Source organism: Struthio camelus, chromosome 3 (genome assembly GCF_040807025.1).
Source record: "Struthio camelus isolate bStrCam1 chromosome 3, bStrCam1.hap1, whole genome shotgun sequence".
In the NCBI taxonomy this organism is placed as follows: Eukaryota; Metazoa; Chordata; class Aves; order Struthioniformes; family Struthionidae; genus Struthio; species Struthio camelus.
In genome coordinates this window covers 39,561,236-39,583,671 of record NC_090944.1, presented here as the reverse complement: position 1 = coordinate 39,583,671, position 22,436 = coordinate 39,561,236, and the positions used below count along the sequence as shown (strand labels likewise).

General features: G+C 37.7%; 2 long non-coding RNA genes across 2 annotated transcripts in view; one reads left to right on the top strand and one right to left on the bottom strand.

Annotated features, from left to right (window-relative positions):
* LOC104153307 (uncharacterized) overlaps positions 1-9,354 on the top strand; it is a 17,138-nt gene extending 7,784 nt beyond the window's left edge. The window contains exon 3 of the long non-coding RNA XR_696218.2: positions 8,251-9,354. This is a non-coding gene — a long non-coding RNA (uncharacterized lncRNA). The remainder of the gene's footprint in view (positions 1-8,250) is intronic.
* LOC138066564 (uncharacterized) lies at positions 7,250-22,436 on the bottom strand. Its single transcript, XR_011139878.1, has 3 exons — positions 22,321-22,436; positions 14,327-14,458; positions 7,250-7,481 (listed from the first exon to the last, which is right to left on the bottom strand). It is a non-coding gene; the product is annotated as an uncharacterized lncRNA (long non-coding RNA).

Below are 22,436 nucleotides of genomic sequence, written 5' to 3'. Positions count from 1 at the left end.
TCAGGGCCTTGGAACATACGCAGGAACATTTAAATTATTACTAAAAAGGTAGTCTACAGGTGCACCTAAGGTTTTAGTTGGCGGGCTTTTGTACTTTAAGGTTTGAAAAAGCAGATGATGAGAAAATTGATCTCAGGAAACATGGGGGAGCTATGAGAGATGGCAAAACTTCACAGGTAATTAAAGGGAATATTAGGGCTCTTTGGGGGAGAGAAATCTTGCAAGGTCAAAACTGCCTATCAGTAATAACATTAAAGGATGAGCTCACCTTAGTGATCAGAAATACCAAATTTAGGTATACATATAGCAAAACTAGGACCAACAGGGAAAAAGTAGGGAAGGGTGCGTTGTTTATCTGTGAGAAGACAAAAGCAGAGAAAGACAGGGATTAAGCTGGATGGAGGAAGAACAACACGAGGAAATGAAAAGAAGGGGAAGTAAAAAGAGCCAGCGAGCTGCTGATCAGTAGGTTGCTTTGACCAGTATCTGATCACCGCAGTTTGTCCTGCTCCCAGCTGCCCTTCCACATGAGTGCGCTCTCTCTTTCAAGGGTAAATAATTACAGTGACTTCCTGGGACAGCTTTTCATAGGGGAATCATGTTTTGCCTTGACAATATCCCAGAAAAATAAACAGGATTACAGAATAATATAAGGTGTCACAGAGTTATCAGTAGAATGGAAAGGGGAATAAGAAATAGACTAGACACTTCGTCATAAACTTTGAGTGTGAGATCATTTTGCTTATATTTTTTACTGAGAGCAAACTGGCTTATTCCAAACTTACACCTATCTATCAGGGATCTCTCACTCCATTCCTTATGTTCAATTTAAGTTAAAAAAAAAAAAGAATTCTAGCTTTTCCATAGTCATTTGTAATATTTTTTTCCTCCAAATATTTTTTATTTGTAATATTTTTTTCCTCCAAGCACACAGTCCTAACTTTTGATTAATAGAAGAAGAACCAACCTTTCTTTCACCAGAGGTAGCAGTCTGTTTTTTTTAACATTTGGGCCTAAATAAGTCTTTTTATTTCATTAGCTCCCAGCTGGTCATGCCTTTCTGACCTAAGCTGAAATATAACTTGGAAATATAACCCCTGATACTCAGAAAGTTTGCAAATTTTAATATTGGGAAGGATAGCTTAGAGGCTAAAGGCGTAACGCAAGGCATAAATGGAGGCTGTATATCCAATGACATAGAATTTTTTATATGGAAAAGAGTTTATGGAATCAGAACTTACAATGACTTATATTTACTCTCAGAAAGCTACTAAAATGCCAGTTAAAAATGCAAATCTTTCTGGTTTTAGTTAGCAGGTGTATTTGATCTTACTGATTTTTCACTTTTATGCCACTGTTTCCTGTTTGTGGATGAAGTGATACATAAGAAATAGACTTAGTAAATACTAGATATTCAAGAAATCTAACAGAAAACTACCAGGAGTAGAGGCACGTCTGGAAAGGAACTTAAATCAAGTGGGTGCCCGCTGCTCACTTGAGATTTCAGGTACCCTGTGTTTTTTAGGACAATCTGTTGAAGAAAGATTTACAATCTTATTTTACAGACAAAGGATATGAAAGCTGGCTTACAGAAATGTATATATATAAATGGATCCTTTTCCTTTACAAGTTCTTTATATCACTTTTGGAAAACTTGATTTTTTTAAAGAAGAGATATTTTTTCAGCTCATTATCCTTAAAATGTATCAGTCATGAATGTAAGTCAATTCTGCTATTCCCTATTATTCTTAGAAGTCCTTATGAGCCTCTGAATAGTAAATATAAAGTTTTACCTCTTTAAATGAATATATGGACTAAACCTTTCTTTGCACTGTTTTCTCCCCAAACTTTCATTAAGGACATGTGATTTGCAATGAAAACAGACCAAAAATTTAGCTTTTTAATTTCCATACTTGAACTTCTTAACTTTACAATCCAACTTTTATTCCCTTGCTGTTATAATATTGCAAGTTCACTGATTACCTAGCTGTCTAACTATACAAGATATGGTTTTCTAATTTAAAAGTCAAATAGAAGACATGAAAATTCTTGCACTTCTTTGTTATTCATCATAAAGAAGTGAAAAAAGAACAAAGCCAACCTTTTCCATTCAGATCTCACCTTCCCAAATTCTTGTAGGGTCAGGTTCACTGTACAAAGATACATACTTTTAATAGGTTCATGGAACTAAACCATACTTCTGAACCTTTTAAAATGTACCTGTCACTAATTTTATCCGTCAGTAAAACATTCAACTGTTTGACTGACGAAACGCTGAAAGAGCCACAGATTTTATGGTTAGAGCGGTCAGAGGCCAGATGAATTAAGTCTCTAACTCAGGTTCTGTAATGCCAGAAAATAAGCACCTTACCCTGGCAGGCAACCTGACCTAGACTCCCACATTCATTCACTGGTTCCTTGTACACAGTCTTTATAGGGGTCTCAATAGATCAATTCAGAGTCAGTTAGGCTCCAGACTTTCTCCACTGACTATCCTGAGAGCCTAGACTTTTCTGCAGTGTGATTCATAGTGAGCAGGAAGTCTGTCAAGCCAGTTAACAGAAAATACTAGGAGGAGAGGTACATTTGAATCAAGCAGATGACACCACTCACCTGGAATTTCAGAATGCAGAATCTGTTTCTGGCAGGAGATGCCTCCCAAAAGGGGAAGAAATCTCTTTGAATACCACATCTAGGGTGATGATAGCACTACAGAGGGTGGCTGGAGTTCCTCCCTGTCCCCACTCTGTAAGCTACCGTGTATTTTACATTAAATAAATGTCCTACAAGGTTCTGGCCGAGTCCACTACTAGCTGAAAAAGAAAATCCTTTCCTAGTACAGGAGACTTTCCTTTCCTTTTCAGAGACAACAAACATCTGCCTGAAAGTGGCTTTTGGCTGCACACAAAACAAGTGCTACAACCTAAAGGAGTGGCTGGAAAGGCCAACCTGAGGCAGGTTTCAGCAGTGCTTCCTGTGAGCTCCTGGTACTGTGTTAGATGAGTCTTTGCAGAAGACCTTAGAAGAAAGGTAGTGACAGGCACAGATACCTCCAGACTTGCTAGAAAGCAGATGTGCTGCGCAGAAATGTATTTGACTTATCTTTCTTTTTCCTTTTTTCCCCTCATGAAACTTGGGATTTTTTTTTTTTTTTTGCCATTTGTTGGACAGTATCCTACTTTCCTAGTTAAGTTGTGTTTTGGGTTTTTTTGTTTTTTTTTTTTCTTCATATGTTCTACAAAACTAGAAAAACTAGCCCTCGCTTATAATCAACTCAATTTTTATCTTATTTTCTGGGTCAGTTTTGTACTGTTTAGCTTCAAATCAGAAGTCTTTCTGGACTGCATGACTAAAATCAACTACATCATCCTTTCTGTCTGGAGACACTTGCTTGATATCCTTTCCATTGCTAATGGTAGAACTTAAATGTCTGACTGCTTCCTTCACGTAGTTTTGCTGATTACACTTTGAAACTATTTCCTAAAGAGAGAGCACTGGTTAAAATGCCTCCCTGCTAACTAGCCATACACACTTTCACTGAAATACGCAAAGCGCTGGGAAAGATTTATAAAGACCTAGTACTGAGAAAAGAGCACCAAAAAAAATTATGTTTCTAGATGATAAGTGGCCACATAATTATTAAGCAGTGGGTTTTGGGAAGGTTTTTTTTTTTTTTTTTTCTGATAAATGAGCTGACATATTGCATTCCATTCACACAAGTCTAATGTTTTCAAGCAAAAAACTTGCATTATCTTCAAAGATAATTCTGTGCTTTTGAGAACTGAGGGCTTCAGGTAAAAAAGTCTGAGCTTGACAGAAAAGCCAGTATGAAGCACTTTGGATTTTTTCCCAGATCTGCTGTATGTCTTTTGTGCTTTATAGTGACATCAGCATTTTATACCTCAATATTTATTCTGGGGAGGAAATATTTCTCAAAGTATATAGACAATGGTATCATTAAATTGGGAACTTTGTCAAGGAAGACAAATAAAAAGCCTCTATACATGGTATATATAGCATGGGCTGAAAGAAATATATATTTGTCAAAATATATAGCCTTTTTTTTGGCCCTTTTGAGATGTTTTATCAGATTTTAAAAATGCAGTGATTCACACAATGCTTACTGAGTTTTGATAAGAGGTTCCTGAATATGCTGCAAGCTGGCAAAATGTAAAGCAGTGAGCTCTGATCTTATTCAAAGACTGTTATTCTCCAGTAAAGCATACATCATACCTCCTGCTGGCATCTGACCACCCTCTACCCCAAAAAATAATAAAAATAAATTATGACAAACACTTCCCAAACTTTAGTGTCCTTACATATGACTTCTGCAAAGTCGTACAAATGTTGACAGTACAGTAGCTGGAGAAAAAATTGGTTTGATTGATAGCTGACAAACTGTACCACCGAGGGGAGTGAGCTAAATGAGCTGGTGTGACCAGTATTTACACGAGAGTCCTCTAAGAAAGAGAACCCATGAATCAGAAGGCCCATGTCTTCCCCGAGGACTTCACTAGTGCCGCAGTACAGTGATGAATTGTTTGATGCACAGAATCTTCAGAATAAGACAGAACCAAGGTCCTGATGATCTGTGCTTTTTCATGTTACTGTACTCCAGTTGCTTGTCTGCCTTCGCTTTATTTCTAATTGGTCAAAAGAATCCTGATTTGGGGTTTCTGTTTTTCTTCCATTCTTATCTCCCGCTATTTATCAAGTTTTCAATCTTAATTTATTTGACTCCCAAGAAGTGGTAAAGACATTTTCCTCTTAACATTCATGCATCATATGTATATTTCATTTCTGCTTCTATTTTGAAAAAAAACATTATATCATAAATAGGAATGCAGGAATATACCCAGACCATTTTTAATATAAACACAATTTTTAGTGACCTTAATACTGTATACAAGCCACAGAGCCACAGCTATGTTCACCTATGTTACAATTGTATAATATGCATATGACCATTCATGTTGAGCCAGGGAGACATTTCTAAATATTTTGCAGGAACAGTGGTAGCAATAATCCATTGTGCTAGTTAAAATGTATGCTACATCCACATATCTTCACTGTTTTCCCTCAAAGGATATTTTGTTAAAAGCACATACATTTTCCCTTTGTTCCTGATAAGGCATAGATAATACTTTTTAAGGATGAAAGCAACGGAAAATGATGAAGTGTATAATTTGACTCTCAACTTAAGAATACCCAGCAGTGCTCTAATCTACAGTCATGGCTGTTCATATGTGTGATTTATTTTAAAATGTTTTAGGAAATGTGAAAGATAATGTCCCTAGTGTATTGTGAAAAGTAAAATATTTGGTTGATTTTATTCGTTCAATATGTATTTGAATTTTCACTACAATAAAGTTTTTTTCTGATGTCTGCATGTAGCATTAGCTTCTACTAGGAGCAGACTATTTTTTTAAACTGAATTTATCTAAAAGGATGACTTATGATCAATTAATCTAGTATATTTATTAATAATTCCTACTCATTGTGAAAGAAAGATAAAAGATTTTATTTAAAAAGAGGACTTAGAAGAAAATAATTTTAAAAAGCTAATTTAATTGTCTTTCTTCTTCTTCTTCCTCTTTTTTTTTTTTTTTTAAATTCTATTTACTTCAGAAGCAGCTCAAAGAATGAAGTCATTGTGAATTATTTTCTCCTATAGCTGATTTGGGAAGCTGCAGATAGGAAGCAGTTATATGACTGTGTCTTTTTATCCAACAGAGGCCTGTCCCAGAAAGTGTTAATACAGTAACTATGGCTAGATATATAATCACGTAGAGACAAATGGGAAAAGTAGCCCAGTTTCAGTGATTGTAATAGGAACTTTATAGTTAGATAACTGCAGACATTGTGCCACTATACAGGACAAAAGCGTGAAACATAGAAAGAAGAAAAGTGTGTGGTAATATCATTTTTATGATTTATAAGCACACTCACAGTTCAGTTCTTATTCATTCATATAAGCTTCTCTCTCCCTCTTCCTCTGCTCTTTAGGTATATATTAATATAGAAGTGAAAGTGTTGCTGAACTGGAAGGCAGCAAATTTAGATTTCAGAAGAAGATATGAGAAAAAATAGCATGACTTCAGATAAAGGACTTCTGTAAAAGTAGATATCTATTCACAGAAAGAAATATTTCACCAAACTTCCAGATCCTTACGTACCCTTTATGCCAGATAATCTTTGTAGTTTCATAGGCTCTTTAAGTGAAATCATTCCACAGCGTTTAACCAGTACCTTTAGTATGGTCGATCTACTTTAGATCTGAAATACTCTGCAAGTATCTGTCTTCTTTCTATGACCATAAAGAGAACATTGAGATGCTTCCATTCAGTGACTGGAGTTAAATGGGAAGTATCCAATCTCCACATCTAAACACAAGCACATAACCAAACATTTTGGGGACTTAGGTCACTTCCATCGGTATGGCTAACATGCAGGACAGTACTGAGAAAAGGGCATCCAGTGCCACACTGAGGTCCTTGCTCCCAGAAATATCTGAGGACCCCTGTGGGGCTTTTCCCAAGATATATCTTTACCCCCTTCCTGCCGCAGCCTACATAAGGAACGAAGTGTGCCTCTCTACCGTATACCAGGCCAGACAAGTATACTGTTTTTATAGGCCAGTCTTTATGGTAGGAGATGATGCCTAAGACTTCTGATGGAATTAGGTCAGAGCAGGGGAGAGAGAGTATTTTTCCCTGGTTTAACCCCAAGAGCTGTTATGCCTTTAAAAGCAATTGCCCTAGGGCCCAGGAGCTACAGAAGAAATCTTCCATCTGGCAGCTAGCTACATCAGAAACCACTTGACGAGTTCCCACCCTTACTGTTGTCCTTCTCTGTTCTCTTACCTTTTACTTCTTATTATGCCATCCTCTTTCCTACTGCAGTCTTTTGCAAGAGAAATATCTTTCTATTCCTCTGTGGAGAAGTGTCTTTCTCACTCTGTCTATATACCGTTATGGCATGGCACAGTAATATAGCCTCCTGCATGCAAAACGCTGCCACAAATCCCTTCCTCTCCCAGAATGCAACTGAATATGGGCTAATGACTGTGACACCAGCACCACACACAGCAACACTTCTGGGCCACATCCCATCTGCACAAACCAGAATGACCAAAAAAGATCCTGGGGGTGAGGGGGGGGGATGTTGGAATACGGGTTTAATTAGGGATGCAATGCATGCTAGTGGCTGATGTGGTTGTCAGTCAGTGGTGCGATTTTCCCCTCCTACCTTCTGGCACTGACGAAAAGTCAATCATTTACTGAGTGTGAGCAATGCTGATGTAATCCTGTTCCTGAGGCTTCTTGTAGACATTGCACACTCTTCCATTCTGCATAATAGTGAGTAGACCTTGTGGTTTCAGGGCACTGGGAATTTGCAGGAAGGATATAGGCCACAGAACCATTTTCATTCCTGGTGTTGGTGGGCACTTTGCAAACATGAGTTCATCTGTGAGTCTTCAACTAAAAGAAAGGAAGAAAGAGGTGCTCTCTCACATTTGCTGGCATACCAATTTTTCATAGAATACTTTTTCTGTGGAAAGTTATATCATTGCCCAAGGCAAGATAGAGATATAGGCAAGCTTCTGTGTGAGCAGGAAGTCCAGGTAGTTGCTTTCTGGGAAGGAAGGGAGAAAGAGGTGGAGTAGCACATAGTGTTGCGTGCAGGTGCTACAATACACCACTCCAGATCATTTTAAGATCTTGATGGACCCTAGCATAGCATGGAGAAAATACAGGTGGGATTCCACCTTCAGAACTCTATTGTCTAATTTACTACCAATGGGAATATCTAGAGCAAGAGAAAGATCTTGGCTTACTCAGTGATGGCTAACATAATCAATATAAAGTATCAAATATATTACTTCTTTCTACCCTTACTGCTTAAAACTAATTCCTGTCCCCTTACTGAATAGCTCGTTTCTGTATCTACTTTGCCTTCCCCTGCTGCAAAGCTGCTGTAGTCACCAGCAAGAATCTCCTGTAGTGAACTGCTGGCTGGGAAACAGAGGGAGCTCTTCAACACCTGATGACCCATCCTGCTCAGAGCTCAGCTTCTCCCATCCCTCACAGAAGTTAGTTATGGCAGAAGTGGACCTGTCCAGATGCTCCCAACCACATAGGAAAGAACTGTGTTCTGAAGAACCTGGGGGCTCTGGAGAAGGTAACCAGACAATAGACCACTGCACTGTATCCTCAAAGACTGACAGGCTTTCTTTTCTTTCTTCCTCAGATTCCTCAGGTGAAATCCTCTTCAAAAGGGTGCTGCAACTTGGCCTCCTGCTGCCTAACAGCCTCATGACAAAATTCCTGAGGGTGGCAGGATAAGCCCTTTGAGACCATCCTGGAGAGGATGATGCAACATTTCAAGCTAAGGTGATGCTATGAAGAAAGAGAAGAAAAAGGAGAAGAAAACAATCATTAAGGCAGTTATTGATGGAATCACTGAGGTCACTCAGCGGGGTAACATCAATTTTTGACTCCAGCTGTTCATCAATCTGTTTGACTGATCACAGTTTAGTGACTGCTAGGGTCTCTCCCACTCCAATGCAATCTTACCAGTCTGAATTCGTATCCCAGGTCCAGAACCCCTCTTTACTCTCTGCAAAGCTGTCACAGAAGTAGGAGTTTCTAAAAAGTAATTATATACATCTTTTTTCCTCATACAAAAGGCAGTTTAAGAGGACTGGAATCAGTTCACTCGGGGTACTCTCCAAGAGGCCATCATTTCCCTACTAATGGTGCCTTCATTTGGATGTTGACCAACACAGAATTAGGAGTGGGTTAAAGCAGCAAGTGCCCAAGTATCATTAGCAAACAAGCAGGAAGGCTGTTTTTCAGCCTCTTGGGTGAGAGGTCTCACGTAACTGATGGCAGTAGGGCAGTGGCGTGGCATGATCATGTGTGCGTTGTGCCCTTTGGGGCTCCACAGGTGGTGGGACAGCTTTGAATCACATGCATGGTAAATGCAATTGGTTCTCTTTGTTTCTGATTGCTTCTGATTGCTTGTTCTCTTACACAACTGAAGAAAGAAGAGCACAGAAGAGTAAGGATTCTTGTGACTTACTTACATGTCTTGTTTAGATGGGACAAAGAACGTCACAGGATGGAAAATAGCGGGATGGGGGAAGTGTCACTAGAGTGTTATCTGATGAAAATATATTGTCTTAATCATTTTGTTTCTTTTAGTGTTGTCCTAATCGATTTAGTGTAAACAAAAGTTTTATTTTTCATATACATCTATATCAGATGCATGTATTTCAGGTATTGAGATATATAGTCTTTATGAGTAAGGCAAGCATTTAATTAACTATTCATGGGTTGCTTTTTACATCGTTCCAGCTAAGAAGATAGGTTCTTAGGGTGTGTCTTTACAGACAGAAGCAGATAAACTAATTCTGAAACTGTTCTGATTTATCATTCTACATAATGAAAATGCTCAGCTTGTAGTCGCTGCAGTAGGAGTGATTCTTGATTAAGAATGTTTGTCAACCATAAAATTAAAATTCATATGGAAGTTTCATTGTATGTGTTCTTCATTCTTTGTCTTTTTCATAGCTAAAATTAAATTATAATTTCTTTCTTAATGTATTTTATATTAGCTAGAATTTTTCTCATTCATATAATAGGAAACAGTCATGAAGGCAGAAAGTCTGTATAGGCTGCTGTTCTATAAGATTCTGCACTATAAAAGTATTTTCTAAGAAGGAAGATACTGATTTGCTTTTATTATGGGTCAGCTCAAATGTGTTGGTTTTACAAAAGTTGTCACTTGCTTAAAGAAATTAAATTGTTTTAATATCCAGAGATACATGTAGTTCTGTGCTGGCAAATTAAACCTCTGTGTCTGGAGCATGAGTTAAAATTGTAATTCTTCTGTGTAGGCTGGGATTTGGACTACAATGGCATCTTATACTGATACCATAAACTCTCAGCTAATTGTGAAGTGGTAAACAAAAGGATGATTCTCCTGAGAGGGAATTTACTTCACAGACCTCAGGGGCTGTTTGGAGTTGCATTGTCCTGATCGTCTTAAGCAGAACTTCAGCTAGAGCTTGGACACCAAGGTAAAAAATGGGGGGGAGGGAGTGGTGAAGATTGACTTCTCCACTTTCTTTTTGTTATGTTGGTTTATTTGTTTGTTTTGTCTAATGACAAGAAATGTTTACCGCTACTTTTGCTGATAAGAAGTTGTTGAAACAAGCCAGCACAGGTGGTACAATTTGTGCTCTCAGCTGAGGCTGCTGCTGACAGAATGTTCCTACTAGTCAAATGCCCTTGAACCTGAAGTGCTAACCAGAAAAAAAATTAAGTTACGTAAATTACTCTACAGTGTTAGATACATGATGTACTCTGCCAAGGAAGAGGTACCCACTAGTATGGAGTGGGAGAAAAAATCCAATGACTGAAGGCTACAGAGAGGACATGGAACGAATTTGTTTAAACTATTAGAGAGGTCAGGCTGATTCATTAGCGAGCTATGTAAGAACACTCTTTCACAGGTGACTGAGGGACAAGCACATCACAGAATAATTTCTTGAGGTATTTGCTTTACCCTTAGCAGCTCCATCCTATCAGCAGAATTGTGTCTTATATGTCAGGATGGATATTGAGCAAATTGGTACTTAAAAACTGAACAGATGTAAAATAGGAGCGTAAAAACGGTGAGCTCACTGCTTTCAGGCAGTTACCTGCACTGAGGAAGAGTGAGGCTTTATTTTATCCTTAAATTCACCAGGAAGAATAGTCCTGCTGTTGCCTGGCAGGCGGTGCACCTCACTCCACTGCTTTTTACTTCACAAGGAGAATAAGCCGAAGCCCCACTACTCCTGGTCTCCCATTTAGTGCCAGTAGCTAGAACCAGTTAAACAGACATGACACAGGCATTTGATAAATAACTAACTAAACACTATGATGTTCATTTCTGGAATACCTGAAAACACAGCATCCAGCTCCATAGGTAGAAGTGTGTGCTGGCTTTGGCATCTGACTGCGTGGGAGAGCATCAGTGCTTGAACAGGCTGTCCCAACAGGAACTGGATGAGGGCAAGGGGATGGTGGGTTGTCCAAGGGACACCATAGGAAACACCACAGGGACTAAAGCATCTGCAGTTCCATCTCTTCAGAGCCTGCTTCATCGACGTATCAACAACTTACATTGTTCACTAAAACTCAAATTCAGAGGCTGAAATGGCTTCTCTCATATACTTAAGTTGCCAATCCTCCATCTATGGGCTGGAATACCCACGCCAAGAGAGTAATATTTAGCTTAAAAAAGTAAACCTACAAACCTTGACAGAAAAGGTTTTTTTTTTTTTTTTTTAACCACGTATTTTCCCTGCTCATTTTCTCAGCACAGTTCATAAATAGTTGCACCACCATAGTCAAGCAGTGTACAGGAAATGGGACTGAAATCAAATTTTTATTTTTTTTCTTAAACTTTATGTGGTAGTAATAAATAAATAAATAAAATTATTACTTTTATCTCAATATTTATCTAATGTTAATTGTGACTTTAGCTGTGGTTAGCAAACCACAGTAATTCAATTCTCTGTAGAGCTGGGATTCTAAATAAAAAGGACCTACTAGTAACGAATGTAGGGATTTTAATTTACATCTTGATTTTTCCCTTTTTTTTTTTCTTTTATCTTTCTAAGATGATTTGGGGCTTTCTCAAGCAACTATTTCCTCTGCACATTACTATTTTGTAAATGTCCTCACAGTTTATCAAATTATTACAACTGGAAATAAGCTACAGTGAACCCAGAAAGACAATGAAGGCAGCTAGATATTCAACTACAGCATCAGATTCAGTTATTGTAGATGTTACGAGCAATGAAAATACAGGAAAAACAAGATACAGGTATCTTGTTTATAACTTTGGTCAGTTTCTTTTCTCTAAGGTCAATAAAGGGACAGTTCAGGTTATGTTTGATAGATCTGAAGAATTTGCCCTTTTTCTAAGGAACAGGATCATTAAAATTTCAGTAATACTCAACCCCCTCCAATGTCTCTTACAGGAATAAACTGCCAGTTTACATGAACAGTTCTGTACTAAGGGTTTTCAGTTTTAATGTTGTGTCATGGGAAATGCAATCATTCGCGACTGTGATTAAATTCAGACTCATGTAGTCTGACAGTTTATTCCCCTAGAAAAGGCACAAGAGGTTAAAGAGTTTCTAAAGATTCTGATGGATCATGGTGGAAAGGGCAATTTTCCTATCCCAATATAACAGAAGTTAATAACGTTAAAAACATTCTTGTAACATGGTTTCCATATGACTACAATGGACATATGGAGGTGCTAGTTGAGCAAGTTTTCCTTTTTTTGTTTTTTGTTTTGTTTTTTTTTTTTTCCTAAAATGACTGTAATAGATGGTTTGGTAGGAAAGGTTCTCTTGTGCTATGTATGTATATCTATGTCAAGGTCTTTGGATTTCATTGAAAATTTTACATATTAGTTTACTAGAAAGCAATTTAATTTAGTTATCTATATTTCCAGTGGCTGATAGCTGCTTAAGATATATATATAGTGTCTTATTTAAATGTCTAGCCTTGGCATTAGAGCACATGGTATTGACAAATTACTAAATCAATACTATGATGTGGTGGTGTTATTAATTTGGCCTGTCCTGCAATTAGGCCTGCTTGCAAAGATTTGGGCACTTACGGGAAGCTCCACTGATGTCTAAAGGTAGGATAGTCTATATTTTGCTGTTTTCTCTCCCTCATCTACTTTTTTCATGTACTAGTGAGTTGACTACATGTCTACCAGGAATGAAATCTTTCTGTGCTTTAAAGACACATAAATATAAATTTTGCCATTTTATATTTTATTTCCAACTCATTACTGTGAGAATTAATTAATACTTGTATGCAAGAAGTTTTCCATGGAGTAGAAAATGGCATTCATGATTATATCAAACAGGTTCTTCATAGCAGTGTAGCATTTGTTTTTGTTCTATAAAATGGTGTGAAACAATCTTTGTTGTATCTTTGTAAGCACAGTTATGTTGTTACAGTACAAAATTAAGCAGCATCATGCCGTTTTGGCTGCAAACGTTACTATTTCAGTGCAAGCTTTATCTTTAGGGACTGATACCTTTTGTTTGTGTTTGCATTTTTTAGCTAATATAATTTAGAAGAGTCCTAGATTCACTTTCACATTTACACATATTTAATTTTAATGATCGCCTAACTTACAGCCAGAAAATCTGTATGAGAAGAAAAAAAATCCATATCTGTTCACTAAGTGTATTTTTTGTGCTAATGCTTTTTTTAGTAAAATGTCAGAAAAATATATGAAAAATCCATGTATAGTATTTTGGTTCTACTGGGTAAAAAATCAGATTTTGAAGGTAAGACTTACATTAAGACCATCAGAGCAGGAGGTAATGATAGCAAAATACTTCTGCATATTTAATAGACTTATTTCAAAATGCATTTACAAAAATGTAATTTATTCATGCTGTATATGTTTTGTGCGTACAATAGATGTACTGTCAATATCAGATCTCATTAAATTAAACCTTCAAACCTTACAACCTTAGAAATGTAAAGCAGCACTGAAGCTAAATTATTTAAATTTTTTCATCAGAAAAGTGTTTAGACTGCAGCTCTTCGTGTTTTTAGGACATACTATATTTTTATAAAAACTGCTAATAACATACATTAGACAATATAATGGTCAAACGCAGAGATTATTGTAGATGTCATTGCATCACACACAAAGGGCTACATGAGCAAGTTCTCCCATGTTAACATTATTTCAATGCTAAAACACTTAATTTTGCATATGCAAGCTAGGTTTAATGCTGAAAAGTTATAATAATTTCCTCAGGCTTATAAATTAAAGGAAAAATTGATACATTATGATATGATGAAAACGCAATCCTTACAGAAGTAAAACAACAGTGCATAGTCTTTAAAGACAACTTATGCTGTAGGTGCTTTAAAAAAAAGTAAGAATCAGGTTACCGTAGAAATTTAATAATAAGCCTAAAGTGTTTCTTTTCTAAAAAGTAATTTCTGAAGAAGTCATAGATGAATAAGAATGTGCAGGAAGTAGCCTCTGGCAGTTCTGAGTGGAGATGAGCACTACCACTACAACCACTGGTAACCATACTGCAGAAAGCAGGCCGGTGCAATGAATTCTCTTCCACGTGGCCTTCCCAGTACTCTGGATAAAGGATAATTGTTAATCATAAATGTAAAAAGGTATCTGAAAATAGTACAAAGAGGTATTACAAAATTAAAATATTTGCTGTTACCAATGAGATTTGAATATGCCTCTATGACTCCATACTTACATATCTTATATATGTCAGGCCACCAGTTCAGGAAGACGTCGATGATGCCAGACGTAGATGATCTCCAGAGGTCCCTTCCAACCGCAGCCATTCTGTGATTGATTCTGTGATTCTGTGTGCAGCTCTCAGCATCTCAAGAAAGACAAGGTAGAGTTAGAGGGGGTACAGAGACCGACAGCTACAACAATTAAGGAGGTGGAACAGCTGCCTTATAAAGAGATACTAAAATGGTTATGACTTTGCAGTTTGAGTAGGAGAAGACTAGGTGATATGATTGATTGAGTTTTATAAAATCATAATATGAGGGATAAGATGAAAGTAAAACTGTTAATCATCAGATCACTCTGTACCTAAACCAAGGGGAATTCACTGAAACTAGTAGGAGATCAATAATCTTTTCAAAACAGAAAAAAGAAAATACTTCCTAGTGGGTAATGAATTTCTGGAATGTGGTGCCACAAGAGGCTGTAGAAAACAACTCAGAAATCCCAGAAAATAACTGTGGGTATCCGAGGACTATATAGGTAAAGGACTGTAGAATTTAGTGATGCTTGCATGCTCTTCCTAAAGACCATTTACTAGTGCCACTGCCAGAAACATGATACTCAGCTAAATAGACCACTAGTCTGACCCAGGTAGACATTTACAGAAAAGAAGATGACTGAATGTCAAATTGTGGGCAAACAAATGGAAGTAAGATCTCTTTCTTAACTCACTTCTTGTTTCCCCTCTTAGCTCTACAGTTACTGTCAGTGATTATGTTAGTTTATTTTCTCATTGCATCTTCAGCCTTAAATTTATCCCCATGATATTTGAAATATATTTTATGTGTAACCAAGAATTACTCCACTAATTCTTGTTATGCTGTTCTTGTGCTTCTAATTTTTTTTCCATATCTCCTCACCTAGGGAGAAATCAGAGGAAGGAAATAAACACAAAAACAATTTAAAGATTAATAACCTAGAAGTAACCAATATTATTTTCCTATTAATGATTTTCTTATGTTTTAGGATGTGATTTTCTGTCGAATTCCCAAAACATATTTTCACATCAATCACCTATAAAAAGTCAAAAGTTACTCTAAATCAGCAAGCAGTGTAATCTGAGTTACTGCAGCTATTTCAGATACCAGTATGTGTTTGTTAACTTTTGTCAGACTGACTTTTTAATGACAACATCGCATATTTCATAGAACAGAATAAGCTTAAAAATTAAAACTGGGATTCTGTTTTCCATTCCCATGGTTTGGAAGGATTAAAATTTAAAATACAGGTTTGGCAGATTATAAAGATGAGGATCTAGCAGAGTAGCAGAGCTAATCCTTAAGTTTACTTAGAAACTAGCTTTGGAACACTACAAAAATGCTGAGTGATTCCCGTTGATTTATGTCTGTTGCCAACTACTGTAGCGTACAAATGTTTGTGAGGAGCAACTCTCTCTCCCAGGAGATCAGAACGATTTGTGTCTGCTATAGTGAGGTCAAGTAGGAACAGTGCCTTGAAGGTAATGTTGGGGCTGAGATCAATGGTTTTAGGAGTGCTCTTATTTTTTAATTACTAAGTTCATCTTGCAGAAACAGTTAAATTGAACTAATCCTGTGTGTTCCGGTTCTGTTCACAACAGGGTGAAGAACCTTTTTTATTTCAGAGATCATTAATAAAATTTCAGTGTTGGTTGTAGGCTTGGATTTCAAATATTCTCATGTCTCATCTCATACATATTAAGAGCTGTGATACCTATAGAAAAGAACAGGTAAGTAAGTAGGAGACTGGCAGTATGAATTATGCATAAGATCACAGAATCACAGAATGGCTGAGCTTGGAAGGGACCTCTGGAGATCATCTAGTCCAAACCCCCTTGCTCAAGCAGGGTCCTCTAGAGCACATTTCACAGGATCACATCCAGACGGGTTTTGAATATCTCCAGGGAAGGAGACTCCACCACCTCTCTGGGCAACCTGTGCCAGTGCTCTGGCACCCTCACAGGAAAGAAGTTTTTTCTCAGGTTTAGATGGAACTTCCTGTGGTTCAGTTTGTGCCCATTGCCTCTTGTCCCGTTGCTGGGCACCACGGAGAAGAGGCTGGCCTCATCCTCTTGACACTCCCCCTTCAGATACTTGTACACGTTGATGAGATCCCCTCTCAGTCTTCTCTTCTCCAGGCTGAACAGGCCCAGCTCTCTCAGCCTTTTTTCAGAGGAGAGATGCTCCAGTCCCCTCATCATCTTTGCAGCCCTCCGCTGGACTCTCTCCAGGAGTGCCATGTCTCTCTTGTAGTGGGGAGCCCAGAACTGGACACAGTACTCCAGGGGAGGCCTCCCCAGGGCTGAGGAGAGGGGCAGGATCACCTCCCTCCACCTGCTGGCAACACTCTGCCTCATGCACCCCAGGAGACCATTGGCCTTCTTGGCCACAAGGGCACATTGCTGCCTCATGGTTGACTTGTTGTCCACCAGCACTCCCAGGTCCTTCTCCGCAGAGCTGCTTTCCAGCAGGTCAACCCCCAGCCTGGACTGGTGCATGGGATTATTCCTGCCTAGGTGCAGGACCTTGCACTTGCCTTTGTTGAACTTCATGAGGTTCCTCTCTGCCCACCTCTCCAGCCTGTCCAGGTCCCTCTGAATGGCAGCACAGCCTTCTGGTGTGTCAGCCACTCCCCCTCTTCCATACCATCAGCAAACTAGCTGAGGGTGCACTCTGTCCCTTCCTCCAGGTCATTGATGACTACATTCAACAAGACTGGACCCAGGACTGACCCCTGGGGGACACCACTAGCCACAGGCCTCCAACTTGACTCTGTGCCATTCACCACAACCCTCTGACCTCGGCCATCCAGCCAGTTCTCCATCCACCTCCCTGTCCACTCATCTAACTCTTGCTTCCTGAGTTTACTTATGAGGATGTGATGGGAGACAGTGTCAAAAGACTTGCAGAATTGCAGGGAGACAACATCCACTGCTCTCCCCTCCTCTACCCAGCCAGTCATTCCATCAGAGAAGGCTATCGGATTGGTCAAGCACGATTTCCCTCTGGTAAATCCACGCTGACTATTCCTGATCACCTTCTTGTCCTCCACATGCTCAGTGATGACCTCCAGGAGGAGCTGTTCCATCACCTTTCCAGGGATGGAGGGGAGGCTGGCAGGCCTGGAGTTCCCTGGCTCCTCCTTCTTGCCCTTTTGGAAGACCGGAGTGACACTGGCTTTCTTCCAGTCCTCAGGCACCTCTCCTGTTCTCCAGGACCTTTCCAAGATGATGGGGAGTGGCCTAGCAAGAACATCTGCCAGCTCTCTCAGCACTCGCGGATGCGTCCCATCGGGGCCCATGGATTTCTGGATGTCAAGTTTGGACAAAAGATCTCTAACCTGATCCTCCTCAACCAAGGGAGAGTCTTCCTTTCTCCAGCCTTCCTCTCTTGTCTCCAAGGTCTGGAATTCCTGAGGGCTGGCCTTAGCAGTGAAGACTGAAACAAAGGCAGCATTCAATAACTCTACCTTCTCTCTATCCTTCGTCAGCAGGGTCTCTTCCCCACTCAGCAGCGGGCTCACATTTTCCATAGTCTTCTTTTTGCTGCTGTTGTTTTTGAAGAAGCCCTTCTTGTTGTCCTTGACATCTCTTTCCAGATTTAATTCCAAAGGGGCCTTAGCCTTCCTTGTTGCATCCCTGCATCCTCTGACAAAGTTCATATGTTCCTCCCACAGTGCTCAGTATATGGCCTCACAAAGGTTTTATATGTGGCAAAACAACACCCTCTCTCTTCTTATAACATTTTTAATTAAGTGCAATGTTTACTTGATGTGTTGGCTCTTTAGTTTATAGCAATGATTTCAGAGAAACATCAAGAATATTCCTAACATCTTTTTTTCTGAGTTGTAACTGCTAGTTCCAACCTCAGAATCATGTAAACATGATTTAGATTTTTTTCCCTAAGTACATTATTTTGCATTTGAAATTCATCAAAACTCATTCACTACCTTTTTACTTGTTTACTCAGTTTTATCAGTTCCTGTGGATTTTCCTTGTCATCAGCATAACATTGAGAGCTCAGAAGATCTTTCTATCATTTGCAAATTTAGAGATTTGTTGCACACTGTCTTCTTCTGACCATTAAATTGAATTGAACATTGAATAAGCGATGGTACCAAGGTTGCACTCGGAGAACTCCAGCAGATGAGTGACACAGGATTTCCCTCTACAGAACCACCTATTGTATCACACCAGTTTTCTCTCTGTACAAAGAATGTCTGTAAATAATCTCTGTCTAAGTTAAGGATTTTCATACTTGCACATACTCTAGATACACAAAAGGACTTCACTGCCAAGGGAATTCATCTTTCTGTGAGATGCAATAGTGATTTAGCATCCTAAATTGCTCAAGCCATAAGTCTCATAGAAGCAAGTCATTTACAAAAATAAATCTGCTGGCAAAGAAATAAGAAATCCATTTAATAATTAAAAACACTTTTGGAGGTTGTTTTTTTTGGCAAAAGTTATTAAAACCAGAATAATTTAGTATAAATTCATTAGTTACCTACTACCTTCAACTGTAACTGTATAGGCTATACAGAACAAAGTGGAATCTGTGAAACATTATGTTTCATTCTTGAAAGTTTATATTTCTGATTTAGTTCAAATAAGTCCTCTGTGATACTGAAGAAATTAATCAAAAATTTTATTTAAATGTTTGACTTTCAGAAGATTTCTGCTAAAATGTGTATTACAGTTGTTACTTGAACATAGACAAAGGTTTATTTATTTATCATGTACATTTGCAGAAAAAGAGAAAAAGAGAGTAGCAATATCAGTCCTTTTCACATGACAGTGCTAGCAGATTATATATACATAGTTCCATGACCACTTTACTGCATAATTTTTATGGAAAACAATTAATGAATGGTCAAAATGGTTCTCACAAAAGCTTCGACTTATTTTTTATATAGGAAATGTAAAAACTTCAGATTTTACAACAAAATAGTACTACCTTCTTTGCTGCATGAAAGTAGGAAAATAATTGTATTTTGTCACTGAAGAGGTTTCTGAGAGTGTGCGTTTATATATATACATATCTATTCATATATAAATCTGTTCAGTTATTGAAGGGAATTGATATTTTCCAGAGAGCAGCATGATTATATCTGATAGACTTAATTTATCATTATACTTTTACAGGTAAGTATCTCTTTTGTCATTAGGAAAGCTACACTGGAATACCTCTGAACTAACATAGTGAAATTATGCATTTCGATAACCAGTGGAGCAATCTAACTGTTACTGGCTACAGAGTAGGGTGAAATCGTTGCTCTAGAAAAAATAAATATGTGTGTCAACTTATACTTAAAAAATATTCTTGCTTATCTGCCTTTTTTTTCCGAAGTAATATTGCAGTTAATGTGCAAACAGCTGATTCTCTGATCTCTCACATCTAGTCATTTATTCTCTAAATAAACTGACCTGAAGTCTGAGCTTTAGGGGAAAAAGGGTTTTTTTTCTGTACAAAAAATTTGATTTTTTAATCAAAGCAACAGCTAATCTTTTCAGATCCTCAGTGAAGAAACATGCACACAAAAAAAGAATGATTGACAAAAAATATATTTTCTTTATGTGGAATATTAGAAGCTTATAAATGATGATGATGAATGAATTGCATTACAAAAATAGGCTCTTACAAAAATAACATCATTTTGTCATTCTACATGCCAACTCTGTGGTTATTCTTCCAGCTCCTAAAGTGCCTGAAAAAAAAAAAAGTTTCCTCTCTCCCTTTATATATACAAATATATATACTTATAATACCAGGAAACATCAAGAAAGTCTGTTTTTTGGTATACAAATTTTGACTCTGCATTCTCAAAGTTTTCCAAGAAGCTGCAAGTAGAAAAATTTCCACACCAAATCAGAATTCAAAGCATTCAGACTAACACTGAAATATGACTGAAAGAGTATCAAGTGTACTACTGCAGAGTATTATTTGTTCATACCATGTCTCCACTCAATAACATTGTACCTATTTTTATCATGGTAAAGAATGGTAGAATGCAATAAATAGCTATTCCCTTATGGTTAAGATACTTATTTATATTACAGGATATTCACAGAATATCAAGTCTAATCTTTGATTTATGAAGAATAACTTGACCATACAAAACTCTAAGTCTAACCCTCAAATTTACGACAGTTTTATCTGTACATGTTATATGCTGTCCTGTGCAAATAATAAAAAAAATGAGCAAATTCTTATGATTAACTTGTGTTTTTATCATTGTAGAGCTAAACTTAATGGTGATATTAACATTATTTCAATAGAATCATCATTAGCACTTACAGTTTTTGGACAAATAACTTTCTAACCTAACAGGTGAAAGTATAGCTTCTGTAAAGTAATTACAGAAAATTGTCTCTATTGATAACTTGTAAATATCCATGAAAAACTTATCTTTTCAAATTTATTTATAGTAGTTTCAGGAATATGAAAAAACCAAGGATGTAAGAGCTAAAATTAAGTGAAAATAAATGCTTTTTAATGTACCTTAAAATCTATTTTGAGTCCAATTGGACTTTCAGAATGCAGACACCTGACATATTTTACTGCAATTTGATCCTCAATGCTGGCAGGGCTGACAATTTCCACTTTTTTTTTTTTTTTTTAATTTCAACTTTCATAGGTCAGAATAAAATTACATAGCAATAATAGGCTATACCTAAATACAGAAATCTGTTTGTACCTGAGGTGCCTGCTCCTGAAGGTAGGGAGGCTGCTGAAATTTCTTTGAGAGTTATATTTTGGGATTAAAGATGTGAGAAATGTTCTCATTTTGAGACTTGAAAATTGGAGGATCTACTTCCAGGCCCCCCCCCCCCCCAATTTCTGAAACTGAGAGTGGGAAGCACAGGACACTGCAAGGGAAAATGGAAGATCTGAAGTTGTGACTTGGAAGAATTGTAAATAGCAGGAACGAATTGTAGAATAGATGCATGGCAAACCCAAGAAAGCTTTCTGCATTGCATATTGAAGGTGGATTAGAACGATCCAGTCTCATTGTTATTGTCTGAGTGTCAGCATAGTGATGTTATGCTAGATTTTTGAATTTTGATTTTACATTTGAATCATCTAGATAGGTATAGAAAAGATTTTCTAAGTTTAAAACAAACTATGCAAAGGTGAGGAATACTGGTCTATCCATAGTAGGTATCTATTCTATCTATGAAAGAACTAGAAAAAGATTAATTCACTACATCTATGATGATAGTATTACAGGCTGTCTAGGACAGAAAAATATTTTTCAGAAACCGAGCTTCTTTTTCAACTGTTTTATTTTTGCTTTCTTGTTAATAAAGAACAAGGTCTTATCCCCAGGACTTGCATGTACTTGTTTCCTAATGAGGAGATCAGCTCAGGGTTGGCTAGGGTTTCCGTAACTTGGACAGGGCCACGAACACTGCTGGCTGAATGCATTTACTGAGTTTATTTACTGCCAGGTTTACCAGGAGACACACATCAGAAAGGGAGGTAGTAGTTTTGGTCGTTATACCTCTTATATATACCTCTTATATATACCGTTATACCTCTTTGGTCGTTATACCTCTACCGTTATACCCCTACCTCAGTACTTCCCTGAAACTGCTAAAAAACTTTTTTAAAAGTGGAATAACTCCAAAGAAGAATTTCGAAAGGGGATCCACAGCTTGCAAATATGGATGGGAGAAAGGTCCACTCAGCTACTTAGAAAAATATGATATTCTTATCAATTATTTGCTCTTTCACTTCCTTCTTGCCTGATGTCATGTTTGTCTTCCTAATAGTAAATATTATCTGTTTGAATTACTATATTAACTCAGTGGTCAAGGTTTCCAAAGAGAAGACTTACTGCAACTACACCGAGATGGACTCGAATGAAAAGGTGTAACAGCTCTCCGCATAAATGGTTTCACAGTAACTGGAGAGAAGCTGCAATCGCATGCACTTCCACATGAGCAACTGAATATATGCCCAAGGTTACCTTGGCAATGCTGAGGACTTCACTGCTGTGGCACCATCACACCATTGCTGTAGCCGTTTAGATTAAAGTTAGCTCAGGTATTCTTGCACATGCTGTAGTCACAACTCCTATGCAGT